Below are 8,772 nucleotides of genomic sequence, written 5' to 3'. Positions count from 1 at the left end.
AAAGAGAAGTTTGAAAAATTATCCCCACGTGGTGACAGCAGCAGGTGGTGGCCACAACAGTACGTGGCCTGTCTGTATCTCCAGGCCAGGGAAAAACTGTCCTGCTGGAGAGTGACCTGTGGGGGACACACAGGAGCAAACCTGGGGGACATGATCAGGACGGTCAGGACACCATGTCTGGGCACAGAGTTGCATAAGGTGGCCCTGCCTTTATTCCATGTGGTGCACTCTATACTTTGGTATCTAGTGAGTGACAGCGTGTTGCCCCCTGGAGGACTGGCATCCTGTATCTTGACCTCTGGCCTTGCCAGCAAGTGGCAGCCCCGTGGGCTTGGGCTGAGCATGGCACTGAGAATTTGAAGGACATAGCTGAGATCACACTGCGCACAGGCTACTCCTTTCACTAGGAGAGTAGCCTCAGGCTGAATCTGTCCCCTAGGACACATCCTCTGAGAAAATGGTCCCTTGTGGGGGTGGGGTGGGGGGTGGGTTCTGAGGCTTCTAGGACCTTCCAATGGCTGGAGGCTAACTTGAAAGAAATGAGGTTTCCATAGGGCATGGACCTATGAGGAAAGAGCTGGGCATCCCCTCCTTGGATTCTGGTTTTGTTGTTGTTTCATTTTATTTTTTGTTTGTTTGGTTGGTTGGTGTCTCGAGACAGGGATTGTTTCTCTGTGTAGCCCTAGCTGTCCTGGATCTCACTCTGTAGACCAGGCTGACTGAACTCACAGAGATCCTCCTGCCTCTGCCTCCTGAGTGCTGGGATTAAAGGCATGTGCCGCCGCCGCCGCCGCCGCCGCCGCCGCCTCCACCACCACCACCACCACCACCCAGCTTCTGGTTTGGAGGGTTTTTTTTGTTTTGTTTTGTGTTGTGGGGAAGGCTTCACAAATTTTTGTGTCAACCTTACACAGGGGTTGTGCTAATCTCTGTACCATTCCGATTTTAGTATATGTGCTGCCAAAGTGAGCATGCCTGGATTCTGGTTCAGAGAGGCCTCGGAATCAAAGCTCAGATCGGAGGAGGGGAGGAGGTTTTCAAGAAAGTTGGGACAAAATGACTGAGGAAAGAAAGGTTTATTTTTGGCTCATAGTTGGAGGGGATACAAACCATCGCGATGGAAAAGGTGTGAGGCGGAGGCAGCTTAACTACAACGGGGCAGCAAAGACTGGCAAAGAGGCCTGGCTGGGTTATCAGACTTCAAGGCCCATGGCCAGAGGCCCACTCTGGAGTAAGATCCCCAAGTCCTAGAGATTCCACAACCTTCCCAAATAGCTCTGCTGGCTGGGGATCGTATGTCCAAATGTGAGCCTATGGGAGATCTTCAGATTCAAACCACAACACTTAGCCAAATGTCTGGATGATTTTGTGAAGAGGAAACAGTGGCAGCTAGAAGACAATCAGGAAGAGCAGGGAGGTGAGGGAGCCTCTGCAACTTTCATAAATCCCACCTGCTGTATGCCATTTCTCCTAGAGGCCATGTGACAGACACCTCCCAGCACCAGATGATGGGTGTCTTGGATAAACTGTGGCCAAACCTGTCTCATTCCTTGTTTCCCCTCTGCTTTAAGAAACATTGTTCTGTAGTGGTATTTGCTCCTCCATGACCTTGGGCTGGGGTGGGGGGGAGGTGTGCCAAAGGAGGAGGTGCTTCCTGCCATTGTACTGACTTCTTATAAGGAGTTGGAGAAGAGTCTCATTCCCCTTCTCCCTGATCCTGCCTGCAAGGTGGATTCACTCCCAGTCAGACCAGAGGACGACTTCAGCTGCCTACTCCGTTCTGTATTCATGGGTGTATTTCCTCAATTTATATATTAGTAAATTCTGTTACCCATTTAATAGGCTCATGTGATTGATCGTAATATTTTTTCTGTACCTTAATCTTGATTATGTCATGTTGGGACCCAGAGCCTCATGGGCAATGTCCTGTGACTAAAGAATGTGAGCGTCACGTTGTGATACCTGTATGAATCCATGAGCCCAGCCACCATTGTGAGCAATGCCTCAAGGTGCCCCAAGAACCTGAGCTAACTCTGTAGGTAAACTGCACAGGTACACTCAGGAGGGGCAGTGAGATGCCTTGGTCAAGCTTCGTCCCTCCTGCTCTGTGGAGGAAAGTGCCAGGCATGCAGCAAGCTTTGAGTCTCCAGTGAATGTCAGCTCACTGCTATTTGTAACACAGATCTTTAAAGGTCTTAATAATAATAATAATAATAATAATAAATAAAACCCAGAGCCAGATATTGAGGTGAAAGCTGAAAGATCAGAGAAACAGAACAGTCAGCCACATTCTTACCTCTACAGAATCCTCAGCCTCAAAAGAATGAGTTCCTGTTTCCTCACGCCTTATATACCTTTCTCTGCCTAGGCATCACTTCCTGGGATTAAAGGCATGTGTGCCTCCCAGCACTGGGATTAAAAGCGTGTGTTTCCACTGCCAGGCTCTGTTTCCAGTGTGGCCTTGAATTCACAGAGATCCAGACTGATCTCTCCCTTCTGAGTGATAGGACTAAGGGTGTGTGCCACCACTGTCTAACCTACACTGTCTAATAGTGGCTGGCTCTGTCCTTTGATTCCCCAGGCAAGTTTATTAGGGTATACACTACAGCCATTGTCAAGAAGGAGAGGCCAACATGATTCCTTACATTCACTGTAAATGAATGCATGTCCATGTCCAGCAGCTCAGAGGACTGTGAGCCCACAGAGACCTCCTCACTCAGAGGTGAAGATTTCTGCCTCACACAGACACCTTGGAGGGGAGAGACACGTGCACAGCGCATTCCTGCAAGGGAGAGCAGAGTGATGGGTTGCAGTGTCAGGCTCAATGAGGCACATGGTAGGCTATGTTCAAGATCACAGACCATTTCTTCTTTTCGAAACTCACCGTTCTGACCCAAGAACCCCCAGAGCGTGCACACACCACAGCAATGTGTGTATGCATCATTCACTGTAGGAAATGGCACACGCAACAACAGAGTGACGGACTGTGTCGAGCAGACTGTGTTTAAGAGCCAAACGTGGGTGAAGTGATCGCTCACTCGGTAAACATGGAAACCTGAGCCCCCCCCCCCCCAGCCCCCACCAGAAGCCACATAGAAGAAGGCTTGGCATAGTGGTGCTCATATATATAATCTTGGTGCTGGGGAGTAGGAGACAGGAGGGTACCTGGGGCTTGCTCCCATCCAGTCTATACTTAACTCCATGAGCTTCAGGTCAATGAGAAACCTTGTCTCAAAAGCCAAAGTAGACAGAACTCAAAGATCCACAGCCAAGTTTGTCCTCTGGCCTCCTGAGGCACATGTACACACATACACATACACACTTGTTTTAAAACGCCAAATGCAGGGCTGCAGGGGATGGCTGCCCTTGGGGACTTCTGTTACATATGATAAAACATTTTTATTCTGAGCTTGTTTTCAGATTGCTGACCTGACTTCCTGAAACCTTCCAGATTTTTCTAGCATCATCTGCTGCTCTCTCCCAATTCTTCTCTTCATATCACACTGCTGCTCTCATGGGAGCATGTGAACTCACTTCAGGAAGGGTCAGGGATCCCGGCTGAAACTGTGCCTCCTGCTTCTGGATGAATCCTCCAGCATGGTGGGAAGTTCTCAGCATTTGCTGTGGGACCCCAAGACATCAAACACAGCTTTCCTGTCAGTATGACACTCCCCACCCCCCAGCAGCCATCCAAGCTAATTCTGTAGCTTACTGGCCTCTCTCTCACTCCTAGGAGAGAAATCTGTTTCACACCTAATCATGAAATCCACACCTCATATCACCGAATCACAGGGCCAGAGCCAGGAAGATAGATGCTCAGTCTACTTTCTCTTGCTTTGGTGGCCAGTAGCAGAAGGGCTAGAAAAGAAGCCTGGTCATTCTCCACCAGCACTGAGGGCAAAAACGTGGTTACTCCCTTAACACACATTTGCATACTGACACATTCACATGCATGCACATATCCCTTTGCACTTATATAAACACACACACTGAACTATGCATACTCAGACTGCTCAGACTGCTCAGCCACACTTGCTACCGCCTGAACTATTTGAATATAAACACACACACACACACACACACACACACACACACACACACACACACTCATGCCCTCATACTGTCACATATGCATGACAAGTATGTGTGCCACATGTGTGGAGGTCAGAGGGCAACTTGGCATTCATTGGCTTCCTCCACTCTTACGTGGGTTCTAGGTGTCAAGCTCAGGTCAAATGCTTGAGTGACAAGCACCTTTACCTGCTGAACCATTTACCAGCCCCAGGACGGTTTTGGTCATGTTGAGATGGGAAACACTTTTTCCAGTTTCCATCCTATGTGGGGGAACCAAACATCTACAACCTTGTGCGATGACCCACTCTGCTACCTCCTGCCTGCCTGCCTCAGTGTGTCTTATGGTCCCTCACCACAGATCTGAAGTGGGGGTGGGCTAAAATTCTCAAAGACTTGTTCCTCAAGACAAAGTCTGCACCCCATCAAAACACTGCACACCTGCATACCAAGCATTCAAACAAACAAGTGCCGTTTATGCTTCTTCTCCATATTCTGAGGCATGAGCTCTAACAGGTGCTTAGACAGGCTCTTATCAATGCCTGAGTGGGAGCTGACAGGGACTCTGCTGCAGAATGCTGTTCCTCAGTGCTGGAGCCAGTTCTGAGGCCCAGCAGACTCTCTTTGGTGGGCTACGTGGTTCATGGGAGCCACTTGTCTCCCATCATGCAGGACAGACATCTCCCGCTCACAATAGGGAAGGGTGACTGGCATCTGCCCAGAGGGGCAACGTTCATGGCCAAGTTGTCTCAGAGAGAAACTACAAGCAAGCTGCAAAGGACCTTGACCTCCCCAGCACAGTTAACAAAGCTCTCTTGTCCTCCAGCGAGGCGGTGACTATACAAACAGCCGGAGAGGGGGAGTGTGGGCAAAGCCACCTCCAGTTCTGGATTCCAGGGAAAGAAGGGAGGACCCTTCCCAGCTGTGGACCTTAGAGTTAGGGGAGCAGGCTTGAAGGGTGCTGACCCTTCCTGACCACAAGTTCTTTTCTGCAGGACCTAAAGCTAGACAGCTGGAAATTCACTACATTTATGCCTTTAAAGTTAATTTAACATAATGAAGTTGTTAAGTACTTGCTTTGTTTTTAAAAATACTTGGTTTGTTTATTTTTTGTGTGCATGTATGTATGTACTTGTCTGTGCATATGCATGCACGTGGATGTGTGCACCCATGTACCTGCAGAGGCTATTTACTTCTTGAGACAGGGTCTCTCACTGAACCTGGGATTAGGCTGGTGGTCCACAGCCCTCCTTTCTCTGCCTCCCCACCCCCAGGGTAGAGGTTGTAGGCTGTTCATGGCTTTGTATGTGGGTGCTAGGGATTTGAAACCAAGTCTTCATGGTTGTGTAGCAAACACTTACTCACTGACTGACTCTCTAGCCCCCTTCAGAACGTTTGCGGCAGCAGGGCAGAGGTGACCACTAAGTTTGTTTGCTGAATTGAATACATCACCGCTGATCTGGAGACAACATGGAGGTTACAGAGACAAAAAGAATATTTATCTATTATCCATAGTACCACTGAAAAGCAGATATTAGTTGGAGCCTGGTGGTGAGGACAGGATGCCTGGTAGGCTGAATGGGAAAAGGTGTAGCATCTTTTGGTGTTCATACTCAGCATGGCAGTCCTAGGCTTAATGGGAGCCTTCAGAGGGAAGCCCAGGAGCACCATCCGCGAGCAGGTTGGGGAGGGAACAAGACAGCATTGCCCCGTGGTGGCTGAGCAGGAGGGCAAGCTGCAACTAAACATGAGCTCACATGTTGGGACTCACATAGGTGACTCGGTTGTTGAATTACTTCTCCTTGACATCTTCTAACGGGGTGTGCACTTTCCCTTGCTCACTGCATACACACCTCAGTCTTTTTTTGCATGTGGCAAACCCATATTCCTTCCTGAATTTCGGAATATTTTTTGTGCTGTCGGGGGTGGTGGTGGTGGGGAGATGGATCATGTTCTTCCAGAAGCTTCAACATGGCCCACATGGACTTCTGGATCCCACACTCGTGGGTCTCTGTCCCTCCTACCTGGCTCTAGAGCCCACTTCTCTCTTCCTGAAGAGCCCCCACAAAGAGCTGCCGTGAGTAAGTGAGCTCCTGCCTCTAGGAGAAGGTGTGGAGATAAGGCTAGGTTCAAAGAGTGCAGTCCTGGACCAGAAATAATGGAAGAAGCCAATTTCATCCCCTGTCCCCAGATGCTCCCCGTTTTTGACTTCTGCAGCTTGGCCTCCCTCCCCGGGCCACACCTCTCTTTCTGTAGCTTCCTCCTCCCCCTCTCCTCTCCCGTTTCCCAGGTTCCCTCTTGTTGGTAGGGAGCAATCTCTGCTGGTGCAGGTCTCCTAACTACCACACTGCCAACACGTGGGGTTCGGCCCACTCAGGCTGCGGTAACAAAAGCCACAGACTGGACAGCATACAGGCAAATGGATTTGTTTGTTTGGGGCCAGAGGTGGGAAGTTCAAGGTCATGCCTTGGCCTGCCTGGTGTTGGGGGAGGCTCTGCCTGGTTTGCAGAGAATGTTTCCTCCCTGTGTCCTGATTTGGCTAATCACTTTTGTCCTTTCTTATCAGGACACCAGTCCCATCTCGAGGACTCCGAGAAGAGTGATTATGATTTAATCACTACCGAAGGCCCTGTTTACCGGCATCACCAGCTTGAAAAACAAGCGTCTGGCAGGTGAATTTTGGGGGCACTTCAAGCACAAAGCCACAGCACAAGCTTATGACAGCCAACAAACAAACAGTTTTTAAGGCTAGTGGGTCTCGGTCCTCTTTCTCTTTCCCAGGAAGGAGGCTGCCCTTCAGGCCCCAGGCCATTGCTCATCTACGTCCCAATGCTTCTAACTTCCATGCCAAACCTGGGGAGCCTAGCACCCCGGCCCCTGCTTCCACCTGAGTAATCAGTGTGGGATGTTGCTCCCTGAGGTCTAAGAAAACCATCAGTGTACCCATTACACAGATATTTATTAGTGCTGATGGACAAGGGACAGGGAGAAGAGACTAATTACAGCCAGCTCCCTCCTGCATCGGAACACTGACCCACTTCTCTCCGGCTATGAGAAGTCTGGTGTTCTTAGAACACTGGCCCTGTTGTCCTTTGACAAATGCTGTGTCCTCGTCCACATTAGTTTTGTCCAAAACATTCATTTTGGGTCCTCACCCATTAACCTGACTCCTGATTCTGACTGGGGACCACCTATCCCCGGAACAAGTGATAGTTGAACTTGCCACACCCCTCATCAAGTCCCCCGCAACCTCTCCAGAGCAGAATGGTTGCACATGCTCTACAGAAGGGCTCAGGGCCCTGCCCTGGCACACATGGTGGTCAGTCTCGTCTGCTGGAGCTCGCTGGGCATTCATTAGTACTGGCTCTGCTGAGTAAGAACATCAGGGCTGTGTGTCAGCCAGAGCAGTATGGGGGAAGGGTGACCAGCTGGTGCGTCCCCTTGGCTTACTCCTGCTGCTGAAGAGAGGGGCACCTGGGTCTCCTGCTTCATTTGCCTGTTTTGCCTTCCTGAGGAAGGAGGGCTGGAGGTCCACAAAGCATCCTTTTCAGCTCCTGACACAGGGAAGGTGTTTAGTGCCATTTGCATCCTGTATTGTTTACACAGTACCTCTGAGTACCACTAGAGATTCTGGGAACAAAAGGCTCAGGGTTAGGTGAGATGCCAAGTGAGCTGTGAACAGACAAAATCAAAGCCTGTGGACCAACCCAGGGCTCAGCTTAGACTCCTCTCAGGACCTCTAAAAGGTTCGGGAAAGGTAAAAGAATGTCAAACAAGCCTGGAGAGACAGCTCCGTAGGTAAGAGCACTTGCTGTGCAACATCCACATAATAAGCCGGTCATGGCTCTTTGTGCCTGTCACCCAGCCTTGGGAAATGGAGATGGGTATGCCACTAGAGCTTGCTGACCAGCCTAGCCAAAACAGTGAGCTTCCAGCTCAGTGAGAGACCTGATCTTAAGGGAATAAGATAGAAGACAACAGAGGAAGATACACTCTGTGTCTTTCTCTGGCCTTTTGGGGAGCATCTGTGCATTCATGTGTATGCTTCACCACACACACACACACACACACACACACACACACACACACACACACGCCATGCAAACACAACACAGTCTCCAGCCATTCTTCTGTTTCTGAGAGTCTCACAGGAAGGCAAAGCCTGTGTCAGAGGGTTTGTGGATCTCAGAGCTATCATGCATTATCCTCATCTGTCTTCACTGGCTAATTCCCGTGTGTTGATCAATATCAAAGGCCTGGGCTTGCCTCCAGCCAGTGACGCCATGTGTTCCTGGAGAACACGGTTGCTGCATTTCAGAGCACATACGCAGTAACCCACAGCATCCATATTCACAGACAGGCCTGAGAGAAAAGATCTTCCTTAATCTCTTAAAATCATGATAGGCAGTGTCAGCCTGGAGAATTTTTTTAAAAGCTGGAAATGGGAAAGACGAGGAGCAGTGCATTCATTAGAAGAATTCCTCATGTCTCCTGACCCGAATAAATCTCAAAATCCCTTCAATGGTTTTTTAGTTTAGAATTCAAATTCAAGGGTGCCAGCCAGCCAGCTAGTCAACTGAATCCCTACATTTCCCATTCTTTTTGATATTTCATCAAAAACATCTTCCTTACAACTGGTACAGATCCCAGGTGCCCTGGGAGCATGCATAAAACCTGATTTGGTCCAGGGAAAGATTATAG

General features: G+C 49.5%; 1 non-coding gene across 1 annotated transcript; it reads right to left on the bottom strand.

Annotated features, from left to right (window-relative positions):
* Window positions 1–869: 869 nt before the first annotated feature.
* Window positions 870–973, bottom strand: LOC118570748. The gene has a single exon (XR_004943240.1). It is a non-coding gene; the product is annotated as a U6 spliceosomal RNA (small nuclear RNA).
* Window positions 974–8,772: the final 7,799 nt, after the last annotated feature.

This window comes from Onychomys torridus, chromosome 19 (assembly GCF_903995425.1).
Source record: "Onychomys torridus chromosome 19, mOncTor1.1, whole genome shotgun sequence".
Lineage (NCBI taxonomy): Eukaryota > Metazoa > Chordata > Mammalia > Rodentia > Cricetidae > Onychomys > Onychomys torridus.
The sequence above is the reverse complement of the archived record's forward strand: the minus strand, read 5'-3'. Positions and strand labels throughout refer to the sequence as shown.